The 15,298-nt window shown below is 37.5% G+C and overlaps 1 protein-coding gene across 7 annotated transcripts in view; it reads right to left on the reverse strand.

Annotated features, from left to right (window-relative positions):
• The window catches only part of LOC145662330 (uncharacterized), a 351,525-nt gene that overhangs the window by 176,417 nt on the left and 159,810 nt on the right, over nucleotides 1–15,298 (reverse strand). The gene's annotated exons all lie outside the window — the stretch shown is intronic.

A 15,298-nucleotide genomic window follows, 5' to 3' on the forward strand; every position in this document is an offset into this window, starting at 1 on the left:
GATCATTAATGAAAGTGAATGTTCACTAAGGAATTGGTGGAATGATAATGTGCAAGGAAACAGAACCCCAAGGAAATCTACGGAAAATTGTTGTCCTCTACAAACTCATATTGGGATCCCATACTAAAAATGATCCCTCTGCCACCGAGCTCTTCAAAATTATTTATTTAAATACTGACGCATTTTCATGTAATGTCCTTACGAACAATCTTGTAATTATGAACATCTGGTGGAAGTTGCCGCTGAAATTGCGATTAGAACAACCCATGAAAACAAATGAAAAATGAAATGAAATTGTTCATGTTAACATCCCACGATTATGCCCTTTTGGCTAAGGGAGACAGATGATTAACGCAAGTAAAATGATGATAGAAGAATGACAATGTGGGAGGAAACGGGAGTACCCCGAGAAAACCCACGGACACGATGCTGCTCACCACAAACACTTCGGCGGGGATCGAACCAGGGACCCCGCGCACCAGAAGTAATCACTCTACCACACTGAACATGATTGAAAATTTGCATTTTTACATACTGTGGTCAGATTTTAATGTTTCGTGCCCTCACGAAAAAAAAAATAATCTAAAGAAAGAATCCTATTTTATCTATATCACATTCATAAACACATAATCCAGATATTTTAACTTGAACTGAGAGATCCTGTTCAAACACTTCTCAGCCATTTGATAACGTTATAAAGTCGAAATACTTCTTTGCACTTCTCCTAGGCATCGCAACAGTATAAATTAAGATACACATTAGAGAAAAAGATACACTGTGTCACTGTTTTCAGATTCCGTGAATTCATATACGAATGAACTGAGTATCTCGCAATTTCACAACTCGGCTATTTCTTATGAACTGGATGCTTTTCAACAAACATACCAACGAAATTACTTGGCCTTCCACGAATAGCTGTAGCAAGAGCAGAAGATTGACGACAGGGGGTTTCTATAAGATGCGTAGTTACTTCAACAAACGCACTAGAAGAGTGCACTGCTGGAGACACGATCACATGGTACACCTATCTTATAATTACTTTCTTTAATTTTCATTTCTATTCTAATTGTTACACACATCCAAAAAATCGAAAGTCCTTGACTGAACATTCTCCGGAGCTCCCTCGTAACTAAGCAGTTAGTGTACGCGCCTTTGGCGTAGGAGACCCGGCATCGATTCCAGGTGGGGGTTCATGTGGTTCGGATCCCACGTTAAACTATACGTCCACGTCTCATACAGTCTCGCTGCTGAAAGGGCACTAAACTGAAAACTAAATCAAATCAAACAGTTTCCCGAATCATCGAGATGGGCCTCTACATCACATTGGGTTTTAACAGACAGATCCCGATTTTCCGTTCTTTACTAGAAACCAAACCCAACGTGATTTGCAACAAAAATAAATAGCAATGTCAGGTGTACACCACGTCAAGGAGTTTGGTTCGTATTGGTGATATATGTTCGCTAATATTCAAACCGGGAGTAATAGTGGATTGTTAAATTCTGGTTTCAGTAAATAAATTAGAGCGAAGATGCAATATATTCGTGGGAAGCTTAATTGTCTCCAGAAAACAGCTTCGCACTATTTATTACTGTTTTTACTTTAGAGGCCACGGTGGCGCCTCTTTCTGTTAACTTGGCTCATTCTTCTCTCTCAATGATATTTATCTTCTTTCCATCTTAAGCACGGTAGCTCAGTGGTAGAGCGCTTACCTGTGGTGCGTGGGGTCCTTGGTTCGATGCCCGACCAAGTAAGTTTGTGGTGGACAATATCGTGTCCGTGGGTTTTCTCGGAGTACTCCCATTTCATCAGATTTTCTCATTTGACCAATTTCTTATATCATTATTCACTTGCTTTAATCATCGTCTCCCTTAGCCTAAACAGCATACCCGTGGGACGTTAAACTGAAAGATTTTTGTTTTTACTTTACAATGACCAACGTTAAAACTGGAAGTTGGTGATTTCTGCCATTTCCGGTTTGAATAGAGGGTTAAAGAGAAGATGGGTCCTATTCTTAAAACGCTAAGTCTCCTTAAAAATGCTTCATACTGTTTTTTTTTATCGCTTTTGTTCTATGCAGATCAATATTGAAATCGTCGGTTTCAAAGAGTGAATTGATTTGATTGATTTTTGAGATTACTGTCCCTTTTACCAGCGAGCCTCTATGAGACGTGAACATAAAACTTAAAGTGGGATCCGAACCACAGGAGCTCCCACCGGAAATCGAACCTGGATCTCTCAATGCCAACGGCGCGTACGCTAACCGCTTAGGCACAAGGAAGCTCAGTAGAGAGTGAAAGATGGAGAAGAAGTGTATTTTGGGAACGTTTAAACTACTGCAGGAAACCTCTTTCCACTATCAATGTGAGAACCGGAAATGGTATATTTCTACCACTTCCGGTTTGAATATTAACTCCATCAACGAACTCAATTCCAAATGTCTGACCCTCTACAGTGGGCAAAACTGAAGATTACACATTAAGTTCTAGATTTTTTTTTTTTTTTTTCGACGGAACAACATACGGACAGAGTAGTATCAAGCTGTCTGTCAAAGTGAGTGTTGCGTTTTGGGGGGTCACAATTGAGAATACATTTATATTGTGATTTGACAATCTCATTGCTATGCTAGAAAACTTCTGTGGTTTCTGGTCAAAACACCATGATATGTCATTTCCATAGGCCTCTCTTGAAACTAATTTAATACCATGCAGAGACCGAAACAAATGATAGTCTAATGGTGTCAGCTCTAGGCTATATGATGGATGCATTAAAGCCTCCCAGTTCAAAGTTCTCTCAATTTCTGCGTTGTCAGCGTGCTATACGACAACCTTTCTGTTAACCAGTTCCTGCCATTTCTTTTGAATTGTTAGGTCTACTCGTGCTAATTCTCGTAAGTACAGATCGTTCTTTTCGGCGCCAGCAGCTCGTGATATCAGCAAACGTACAGATTAGCCTTCCTAGGTGTCACTATGATTTGTGACAGACTGTCGGGTTTCTCCTCTCTTTGCAGAATCCTTTTTGCATGTTACCCACTTTTTATCACTCGTGATCAACTGCTTCAGAAATGGCTTAAGTAGTCGAGTTTCCACAATCTACCCCATCGGATTTCCAAAAATCCTTCCTTGATGGTACCTTGCGTCACGAATTACATGCACGAATTTCAAGTTTCTAGCTTAAGCGGTTAGGCCTGGGTGTTGATCAGTCAGTCAGGACTATTTTTTTATATAGAGAGATTATGTCCAGATCTCCGAATCTCGGAAGCGTAGAAACATGAAATTTGGTATTCATTAAAAAAAAAAAAAAAAATGTATTCATTGAGATTTGGACTTCGTTTAAAATAATTAGACACAGTTCGTCAATTTTTTTAGATATATTTCCCATAGAAGAGAAAAAATCGCCCTCATTCTCCCCTTCATCGAATTTCCAAAAATCCTTTCTTTAGAGGTATACCCTACCTTACGTCATAAATTCTATGACGTGTAAAATTTCAAATGAAATGAAATATTTCGGTTTAACGCCCCATGTTCATACCCTTTAGGGTAAAGGAGACGACAATTAAAGCAAGTGAATGATAATAGAAGAATTGCTGGAGTGAGAAAGTTGGAATTCCTCAAGAAAACACACGGACACGATGTTGTCCACCACAAACTTACTTGGCCAGGGATTGAACCAGGAATCCCACGCACCACAGGTAAGTACTCTACCACTAAGCCACCGTGCCCCTTGTAAAATTTCAAGTTTCTGGTTCTTATACAGAGACGTTCTGATGCGTGATTAGTGCCATACCGAAGAGTTTGACTAACGTATGTTTCCTATAGTAGTCAAGCCTTTAGTATGACGCTAATCATACGTCAAAACGACTCTGTATAAGGCCCTCTATCTTTAGAAGTTGGCCTGGGCGTTGATTAATTCAGTCAGGATAACTACTTTATACCTATGTATATCTACATTCTGATCGCCAAGGAGTTTTCTTGAGGTACCGACTATCTGTTATTTGCTACCATAACCATGGTCGCAGACAGATATTGCTGGTAGAAAGAGAATGCTGATAAAAGGACTTTATACCTTTATTTGTCAACACTAAGTTCTCTTCCTTTATGTTCAAAATATCAAATTTTATTAGTTTTTAAAAATCGACTGATGTTGATAGATCGATTAATTGAAAGTTTAATGGGGACGTCAGAAATCTACTGATGTAAATTATATATTTCCAAAGAGGGATCTTTAAAAAGAAAAAAAGAGAAAAGAAAATAATAAGGCTCATCTTTATGTCTAGATATTCTCGCTTAAAAAAAAATGGAATCCTTGAATCTGATTTTCCATAGCTACTACAAACTATAGAAACGTTTCATCTGATAACATTGGTTGGGTCTCCAGAGAAATAAATAACCAAAATATCTCGTAGATCTCTTTGTAGTATCTGTGTACAAACATAGTGGGAAAGGCACTTTTAAGCCTATGTTCATTATTTTTTGGCGGGCTTATTTTTAAACATAGAAGATTGAAATTTTGCACAAACATTCAGTCCACCGAGTAGTATTTACCAGATTTTTTGTTCCGATGTCAGTGTTAAAACAGGGGGCGAACAAGAGGGGCAAAGGGTTAAAAAAGGGATATTTTTACCCCAAAAATCCCGTTTTTCGTCATTTTCCCGCCTCACATAAACGATAGGACCACGTGAGTCATACCGTCTGAAAGGCCGTTCCATTCTGAAGAGAACGACGGTCGAATTATTATTCTACGGTAATTAGGGCCGTCTCAGTGAATTTTTATCCAAATATACTTCTGTATAGGGTAAAACTGGGGCATGGTAGGGAAATTTTTTCTGGCGGGCCTATTTTTTCACGTAGAAGATTGAAATTTTGCACAAACATTCAGCCCACCGAGTAGTATTTACCAGAAGTTTTTTTTTTGATTTCCGCGTAAAAACAGGGGGTCCAGAGGGGCAAAAGTTGAAAAAAGGGAAATTTTGCCCAAAAAATCCCTTTTTTCAGGAATTTCCCGCCTTAGATACATGATAGAGACATGTGAATGGTACCGCCTGAAAGACAGTTCTATTCTGAAGAGAATGATTGGCGTATTATAGTCCTAGGGTAATTAGGGATGTCTCAGGATTTTTTCCCCTGAGATCATAGTGTTTTATGGTGATTTGGGGCATTGTGAGAATTTTTGATAAAAATTCTCCCGCCCTTACTATTCAAGATAGAAACTTGAAATTTGGCACACACATTCAGTATACCAAGTACTATTTATCAGATTTTTTTTTAGATGGCTACGATCACACAGGGGGGGTCCCTCCGAAATTTTCACTTTGACATTTTTTTCCCGCTTCTGGTATATGGTATGAGCATGCAAGTGGTACCATTTGAAAGTCAGCTTTATTCTGAAGAGAATGAGGTATGAACCATGATCCTAGGATAAATAGTGACGATGCAGTAGCTGCTTGACTGAAAGTCTCAAAAATAGCCCAAAAAGCCAAGAGCTCCTAAGGGTTAAATACATTTTCCCCATTCTGTCGAGGGTTGTTAATGTCAGGGTTACTCCGAATACTTAGTGGAACAACGCATTTCATGGAGGTTCGGGACACAGGTTTTTAAGACACAGATGGGTTTAACCTTTTGCAATTGACTGTTCCTTGAGCATTACTATGCAAAATGTCTGACCTCAATGCAAATGCATACTAAGAACGCAAATATGGACGCTTGTGTTAATATAAGGACGAAGTACATTTACTTGAAAAACTATTATCTATCGTGACTTGATATAATACAGTACAACTACTACGAAAGGTAAGAAGCGATAACAAACGAAACTTGTTAGTTTATTCACGATTTTGAAGCATAATATAAACCAACCATGTTAACAAATAAATGACAGAAAGCAATTACGATCGCAGAATGCTAACCACCAGCTGAGCGACTGCGAAATGACCAAAATTAAAGATTTCATATATTTACACATTTAAGTCATTTTCTAGTACAGTCATGTTTTTTTTAAAAAGGCTCAACACGTTTCTTTTTAAAATGAAAATGAAATCTTTGAGTTTAACGTCGCACGATTATGCCCTTTAGGCTAAGGGAGGCGATAATTAAGGCAAGTGAATGATGGGAAAATCGGTGGAATGAAAATGTGGGTGGAAACAGGAGTATCGCGAGAGAATCTACGGAAACGATGTTGTCCGCCACAAACTTACTTGGTCGGAGATCGAACCCACGCACCAGAGGTAAGCGCTCTAACACTGATCCACCGTACACACCGTTTCTTTATAAAGTTCTCTACGTTGCACACGAAAGGCTTTAAAAAGGCCAAAAACATGCAGCTCTTATTTGGTCTAATTCTATTTACGGATAAGGATCTGCCTCTATTCTAGAAGCAAAATGAGTGTTCAAGTAGTCCTTATATAACGATAATCAACTTTACAATGCACAAACGAAGTTGATGTGAAAAGACGATTCTATGCTCCTACAAAGTTTCTGTAGTTTACGAAATAACCGATCTGAATTATACTCATAAAAAATATTAGGTAAAAAATAAATATATAAGCAGGACAAACTTTATAACAAACTTTCACCTGGCATTGAAAATGAGCACCCACAGACACGCCTTAAGGGTCTTTCAAAAATACTCATTAATGCAACTGACATACTTCCGAAACCGGGTTTCACATAAGAATTGGATCGGTTTTTACCATAGAAGAAACTCTGCACATATAATCAAAGCTGCAAATTATGCAAGCGACAAAAATGCATAATATGCATTCTTACTCTACATAATAGTTTTTTTCTACATATACGGGGATCGTTTTTTTTTTCTAACCGTTAACTACGTCAGATGGCGACACGCAAATTAGTCAAATTTGTTAATTGGAAATCGCATATCCTCCGTACAAAAATACAGACTCTGGTGTTCATCCTCCGTACCAAAAGACGGATTCTGGTGTTCAATCATTGTGGAGTAGTTGGCGTGAAACCATATCGAGTCCAAAGGTAAATACACGATGTGATTCCATTTTTCCAGCCGGCTACTTATTTCCCTGAGATTCCAAAATCAGACAGTTCAGAAACTATATTTTACCCCTTTCCTGAATCACATAATTTGTGTGTTTATCAAAGTCGTCTTCCGCCACAATATCCATCCTTAGCTTCTCTCACCGTGTAGGTTGGTCTTTCTTTAAACTCTCTGCAGCACTTGTGCACACCAGTGGCGTAATTACAATGGAGCGAGTGGAGCAGTTGCTCCAGGGCGCAAAATAAAAGGGCGAAAAAAATATGGAAAACTGTTCCTTATGCAAAGAACGTTTGAAAACATTTCAAAAGGTACGCTATGACTGCCTATTAGCAGTTAATTGGCAACAGCCGATACCGGGGGCGGATTCAAGAGTTTTTGAGGGGGTGCGGCGCAGGTCTGAAAAATAAACTTGAGACATTTTTCGATATTTGGTTCGCTAACTAAAAATATGGACTTCAGTGCTTCATAATAAGTATATATCTCCGCCCTTCTGGAGGCGGCATTGAGGAAAGCCATGTTGTTCAACACAAGAGAATCCAAGATTACCATCAACTGGAAACACATACATTATCTGCAATGAGTGGAGAAGGCATTCAGAATTTTCCTTTTCAGAGAAATTTTAAAACTTTTTTTGCACAGCCTTTGAACAAGCGCTTCATTACGGACTAACTTATATATTTTACTCCTCATGCAGGGGCGCGTGAGCCCCCTTTCTGGATCCCCACTGGGCAATATCCGGACAATGGTGGATAACTGAGAAAAAAGATAAGTAAAAACTTTAGGTTTCTTAACGCACCAACTGAAATGCGTGGGGCAGGGGGCGGGTATGAGTAAATCTATGATCAATCGATCCAGGGCACAGTAAAACTAGTTACGCTACTGGTGCACACAATGGATACGATCAACAGATTCTACCTAGTTGCATCGGAAGCTATTTATGATTCGAATGAACATTTAGATTTTGATATCATTACTATATATTATCATTTTCTCTTATTATTATGTGTTGTATCTAGTATGTTTTTTGTCCCGTGTTATTTATTATTGAACCGTTTTCCTGGAGTGTTGATTTTATCCTTTCTCCTTCTTAACTTACAGTCCTTGTATAGGGTACAGGTTTCGGTCATTGGCTTATATTATGAGAAGATGACACGGAATATAACGTCGTTGCTCATATCCCCATTAAATGCTCATTGGATTCGAACCAGGGACACTCTGCCTCAGAAGCCCTCTGCAGCCGACGGTTCCAGGGCTTGTATGATACGAAGAGAATACCAACTTCTGTGTTTTCGGTGAATTTTGAACAACAAAGAATTTCGTAAAGCCAACTTAGACATTAATAGAATGAACAATTTTCTTCCTATCCCTTTTCGAAACCAGCTTCTAAATATTTGACCTAAAATTTATTTACATTGGCTGCAAAGTGCATCGTGTACACGTATGACTTACAAACAAAAAGAGGGTAAGTGAAATCGTAGAAACACGTTTGTAGTACTAATTATACTAACAATAAAAACCGCACTTATAAACAACTATCCGCATTCAATACATGTTTAGTCAACGATCTATTTATGAACATTCTCAAAGGAATGTTAAAAGGTTTTTGCTTATTATTATTTACCTGATTGTATTTCATGAGATTCAGTGCATTAACATCCTCTTATTAAATCTGCTTTGTTGACTCAGCCGTTGTTTGTTTTCAACTTCTTATTATCAAGTATTTTGTTTTATTTCTCACCTAGCCTCAGACTCTCAAAGTATCGTGAATCAATACGCTACTGCAAAATATATTGTAAATAATCAGACAAAGCAGTAACATTCAGAAGCATATTATATATAAATTAATGCGAAGAAAAGTTCAGAGATCTTGTTCGCTTACAGCTCCCACCACAATTTCGTCCTTTGAATCAAAGGAGAATGCAATCTTTGCTATGAGAATAGTTTTATATTATTCATGCCAAGTTTTCCTTCACAGTTAGCATAATTAAAAGCATCATCATTATGTTATAATTAAAATTTGATTATGCCATTTTCAATGAAAAATTGCCGTCCCCCTCCCAGAAAATCTCATGGGCGAAAGCGCCCCAAAACCCGTTTGTGATCACCTTAACTATTCACCTCCTCTGTTTTTGATAACAATTCTAGTTCGTCATTTTCGACCGCCATTTGACCTTTTTTTTAAATGGATCGCTAGGAGCGCACCCAGAATTTTTTGTTGGGGGAGGGGGTCCAATACTACGTCTATGTAGTATTTAACGGGTATTATTCTGTACGCGAAAAGTAATTGTAAAATATTTCCACCTATATTTCCAGAAAAAAGAATTACATTGTCTTTATAAGAGAAAGAGTACAGATGAAGTGTAAAATCAAATATTCAGGTCAAGACTTTACTTAAGAACTGTGTGCGCGCTATCCAAAAATCCTCACCAACTACCTCTTTAAAAATTGTTGCGGAAGTATCATAGAATTCTGAAACATGGGTACATAATAGTTTCTAAGTGAAATATTGACCCGACTACAGTAGGTCTCGTAGGACTACAGTAGGTTTTGGAGCTGTGGACCTTTAAAGTTCATTTTTTCATGTTTTCGGCAGCCTGAAACTCCGAAATGAAGCATTTGTGCACCGAAGTTGGTCTATAGTTTTTGTCCTGTCTTGGTGTAAGCAATCACCTCCCAAATGTCGGTATTTTGAAACACCCTGTAGATATGAATACTGGGATTTGTGGCCAATATTTTTTGAACAAAGTATCAATTTTAAAAAAATTCACTTTTATTTTTACTTTTTTATCATTTATCTATTTTCGTCTGTATTTCACATGATTAGATACATATTGCATAACATGTTTATGCACACGAATCGGGATACGGGAAAAGACTACATCATGTTTAGAATGTTATACTCTATTGTGTACACATGAAAGAGAGAGAGAGTTTCAGAGCAAGAACAATAGGGAAAAAATGGCTACCTAAGCTATCACAACCCTATGACTAGAATCTAAATCACGGAATCGCATCTGGCTTTGAGCACGTGTGTATGAATGTGAAATGAAAATAGGAGAACGTGAAGTTTCATTAAACAGCCTCTATACTTGCATTCTCTCTGTTCAATTTGCATCGACCAGCATAAAAGAGCTACCAAGCTGTCAGCCGACGAAACGAGAAAGAGACCAATATATTTCCTGATGAATCATGGGCTCTTGAAAGCAAGAAGACAATCCGATTGTAAAACCCCTCCCCCTTCTCAATCCCCCTTCAAATTCGATCTGCATCTTCTGTACGCTCTTGATGATTCATACGATGGATGAGCACAAAGAAGAAATAAAAGCACTTTTATTATTTCAAAATTTCAGTCTGTTCACGTGTCTTGATGCATGATTCAAGACCTTATTACACACGACTCAATTTGTAATATTTATTAATTATTTTCTAAAAGATGCCATAATAAGAATAGTAAGAGAAAAATATTAAGGAGGTCACTGGGACGTTATCCATCGGATAAAAAATGGAGAATAATTTCGAGGAAAGTTAGAAATTCTTTCTTTCCGTAGCCATCAGGCATTACTTTTCTCACTGCACGATCTTTAAACCACAATTTCAATTTATTTCCCTTCTCTCTGAACAATGACCAGAACTCTGCAGATTTTGTTTCACTTTTTAGACTATTATTACTATTATACACAATTGCTGAATCCGTAACATTTTTCATTATTTGACGTGCAACTCCTCCTACATTGTTTAGTGTCTGCTAGGACGTGTTATATTTATGGAGAATAGTTCCACACAGAATAAAAAATACATTAAGCGAAAGTTGACACATGGATATGCATCATTTAATGACTTTCAGCGTTAAATGCATTTAATATCTTCTCCAACGAATAATTTCCTCTCCCTTTTTTAAAGTAATCTATAGAGCAAATCATTTAAATATTATATATTCAATGTAATAAGGAATGTAGGCCTACTCATTCCCTTCTAAAACGAGCGATTTCATTTGGTCTATTTGGGAACAAAGACAGGGGTACTAGCTACTCCTTTCTGCCACATAATTACTTACAAACAGGGGTAAAAGAGAGGGGCAACGAGAGGGATGCCGTTCCCCCACTTCCAGAAAATATCTATGGCGTCCCTCCACTTCCTTTAAATTACAATGAGCTAAAATAGGTACGGGGGGCGGCGTAACGTCATGCATCCCCCTACCTTTTCAGATCCACTTTTATCCCTGCTTACAAACGTTTACTATAGATCGTGATGGAGACAAATAGAATCGATATTGACGCCCCATTAAACCTCAATCAACAAACAAACAAACAAACAAATGCGATTCACATAAACCAATCCATACCATAATACTCACTCGCTTACCACTTCTTAACTCTTTCCTAGATGAGTATGGTAAGTATAGCTTACATGTTAATCCAGCTTACGGTAAATGGGTAATACTCTATCTGAGAGAATTTAAGCCACTTGCACATGTATGGCCAGCTAAGCATTGTGAACTCCCCACCAACTAAACGATGCTGACTATATTTTATTGACAACCTATTATCGATGTCATCAACCCAATTAACAGCAAACAAAAGTGTACTGTTTTAGATAATAGATACTGTGTTCTAGCAAAAACTACTAAGCCAAAGTGGGAAGCGGATTAAGTTAATCTCGCAAACTTTAATTGAGATAGGGTAGCCTACTAATTAGATACATAAATGCGAGGTGCATTCAAGTTGTAAGGTATCGATTTTTCCCCGGGAATTGGAGGAGTCGATAGCAGCACAATCTGATTAATAGAAAGCTCGTAGTGCTGACACGGGATAGTAGCGTTTGCCAATGTAAATCTAGTTTTAAAAATTAGACAAAAACAAGATATACCTGAGTGAAGCCAGTAACCCACAATGTAAGAAAAAATAGATACATTATTCATTTGTTCAGTTAATGACTCTTTGTCTTCTAGAGATTTTGGTATACATGCTTTGTTCTATCAAACTTCTGTCAAATGTCAGCATATTTAAATTTGTATTCCGTTATGAATTTGTATAACACTAAAATCAACAATCATTTTGAAACAAAATTCATATAGGGTTCAACCACAGATACCGAATTCAGACGAAACATGAAGAATACGCATCAGATAAGGTAGACAAAAATACATTAGCGCATCATGCAATGGACACAGATAACAGAATTAGATTTGAAGACTTGTTCGTTATTAGAACCCAGTTCTTTCATACAAAATATTTATCAGATGAAAGCAGCAATAAGCTGCTTCCGAAATACCAGGAATAAAATAAAATAATATCGTAGTCGTAAATGGAAAACTAAAAGCAATATCTGTTGCAACACCCACAGCCATCTAGATGAAGATCTGTTCATCGCGCGTTCGCAACTCCTCATGGCATGAGTACAATATATTTTCCTTACACCAACCATTCCATTATCATTATTCACTTCCCTTCATTTCACTTAGCCCAAAGAGCAGAGCTTGGAAGGTAAACTCAAAAATACACAACACGATAAATCCATCTTTATGTAGGTTCAGATATTCATCGTTACTCTTGAAAATTATGAAGTAATGCGCAGCTACTATAGTGGCATGGAAATTATAAGTAGTAAGTGAGGGACTATTTCGAGCATGTGTGTAGTTCTTCGGAGTATACGTGTCACTGTTAGTATAATAGAAACACACCACCTGCTCCAGCAGGATAAAAACTCAGTTAAAGTTGACACAAAAGATCCTTTAACACCATAGAAATTCGTTTTGTTCGGTTTTCTCGAAAACTGCGTAGAGATAATTTACGCTCAAGCATGTCATTCTGTTCAGCTTAATATCGATTGATATAATTGGTTGCCTGTCTGGAGGTCAAAATTGAGAATACAATTATTGTGATTTGCAAATAATATAATAAAACCACATACACACCATTTTGATCGATAACATTCTGTCATTTTTGCGGATTTTTCCATAATCCCGTCGATATAGAACCTGGTCACAGAGTTCTGACACGTGGTTTTCATAGACCTCTTTTGAAACAAACTTAATACCATTTAGGGAGTTCTACTGACACCGAAACAAATTATACTCTGACAGTGCCAGGTCCGGGTTATATGGTGGATGCATTAAAACCTCCCAGTCAAGTTCTCTCAATTTCTGAAGGGTCCTTAAGATGTCTGTGGTTTGGCGTTGTCAGTGTGGGTCATGACATACTTCCTGTTAACCACCTTCGGTTTCTTTTGACTTACTAAGTGCACTTCCACTAACTAACTGTCGGCAGTGCAGATTCGAGTTAATCGTTTTGGCCGGCGGTAGCAGCTCTTGATACACAATGCCCTTCTAATCCCACGAAACACATAGCATAACCTTTCTGGGTGTCAATGTGGGCTTTCCCACAAACTGTAGAGTTTCTCTTCTCTTCGACCATGCTCCTTTTCGCACGTTATTGTAGTAGTTAGCTCAGTGGTACAGCGCTTTCCTCTGGTGCGGGGGTCCCTTCTTCGATCCCCGCCCAAATAAGTTTGTGGTAAACAACATCGTGTCCGTGGGTTTTCTCGGGATACTCTCGTTTCCTCCGACTTTCCCATTCTACTAATTCTTCCATCATCATTCACTCGCCTTAATCACTCGTCTCTCTTAGCCTTAGTTGTGGGACGTTAAACTGAAAGATTTCGTTTTCATCTTTGCACATTTCTTTTTCGTTCAACTCTAATAATACTTACATAACATACGATTTAGAAGTGTTTCTGTTGTTATGGCTAGCTTTGGAATTTTCGTATTTTAACCGAAAACAAAGGAAAAATCGTCTTATATGAGCTTTAAGTAGAATTATTACGACCAGGTGGCTAGGGAAAGTAGAAGAAAACGAGAAGACATCATTATCATCATAACAAATCATAGATATTATGTCATTATAACTAGGTCACTTGCCAAAAAGTGAGAAATTTTCCGTGGACCATGTCTTCAATTAGCCTCTTTGTTTTCAAAAAGAAATTTCCGTTTTAATATCTGTAGCTACTTTTCCTCTGCCTCCTTTCCCTCCCATCTACCCTTCTAGCACGTCCCTCATGATAAATTTCTTCTCACTCAGTGTCCCAACCAATTTCTCTTTTTGTTTGCAATTACATCTAAAATAGTTCTTTTCTCCTCTACCATTTCTAATACTCTCTAATTATCTTCTTCATTTGGCCAAGCTAAATCGCTCCGTTCCTCTCTACATCCGCATTTCGAAAGCTACCAATATTTTTCCCATCGCTTTTGTAATATCTAAGTTTCTGTTCCAAAGAGTTTCAATACTCCACACGAAACATCTTATGTCTTATTCTTAACTCCTTATTCAGAGACCCACAAAATAAGACATTTCTTGTTTTGTTTTTAAATGTTTCTTTTGATATTCCTATCCTATTGTTGTTTCTAATTCACGTTCACATTTCAAGTCCTCTCTAATAATACTACCAGATATGAGAGTATACACAAACTTTAAAACAAAAAGTACAAATATTGTTATATTCTGGCCATTGTCTTACGAATTTTCACTTTTTTTTTTCCTGAATGAAAGTACGTGTTCTTTATAGTTTATGATCTTCTGAATCTGAAGTCAGATATGCTGTATCAGGTCTGGTTGTTGAGAAATTTGTAAATAAAGATTAAAAGTTTTTTTTTTTTTTTAATGTATGACTTTTAATAAATATTGTGACTTTGATGTAAAAACGAGATGTTGAAAACGTTGAAAAAATATATTTACGTGGCACATCTGCATCTCAGAAATATAAACGAAAATGTATACCTTTGTATCTCGTGACATTTCCATTCATATTAGACTGACAAACAATGAACAGAGGCAAAAGGTTTCTCGCAAGTTGATGAAGTACGCATATTAAGCCTGTATTAGAGTGTGTATAATATTATATATTTAATCTTGTAAACTAATTTACTTGGCAATTGTATAGCCCAAAATGCGACAAAATGCGAGACTTGTAAAAACAAATACGACATTTTGTACGTCAAACTGCGAAAAACTCCTATGCTCCAAACAATGAAATCTACAAAGTTTTCACGTGTGAGTGAGGAAAAGCCGCAGCCGAAATCACTGTATTTAGCTATACATTAACACTCAAAACGAAAAGAAACACTTATAAAGATTGCCTCTTTTGTGATGTGGGGAGCGTGTCATGTGCCAAGTTCCAGCAGAAATCTGCGAGCATTGACACACCAGATTTCTTTTGTACCGCTGCTCCAGAGTCTGAATGGATTGGTGAAACCTCTCACCATGCTTATCAGACACAGATCCCAGGTTTTCGGGAAAG

Source organism: Thermobia domestica, chromosome 10, assembly GCF_964235325.1.
Source record: "Thermobia domestica chromosome 10, izTheDome1.hap1.1, whole genome shotgun sequence".
Taxonomy (NCBI): domain Eukaryota; kingdom Metazoa; phylum Arthropoda; class Insecta; order Zygentoma; family Lepismatidae; genus Thermobia; species Thermobia domestica.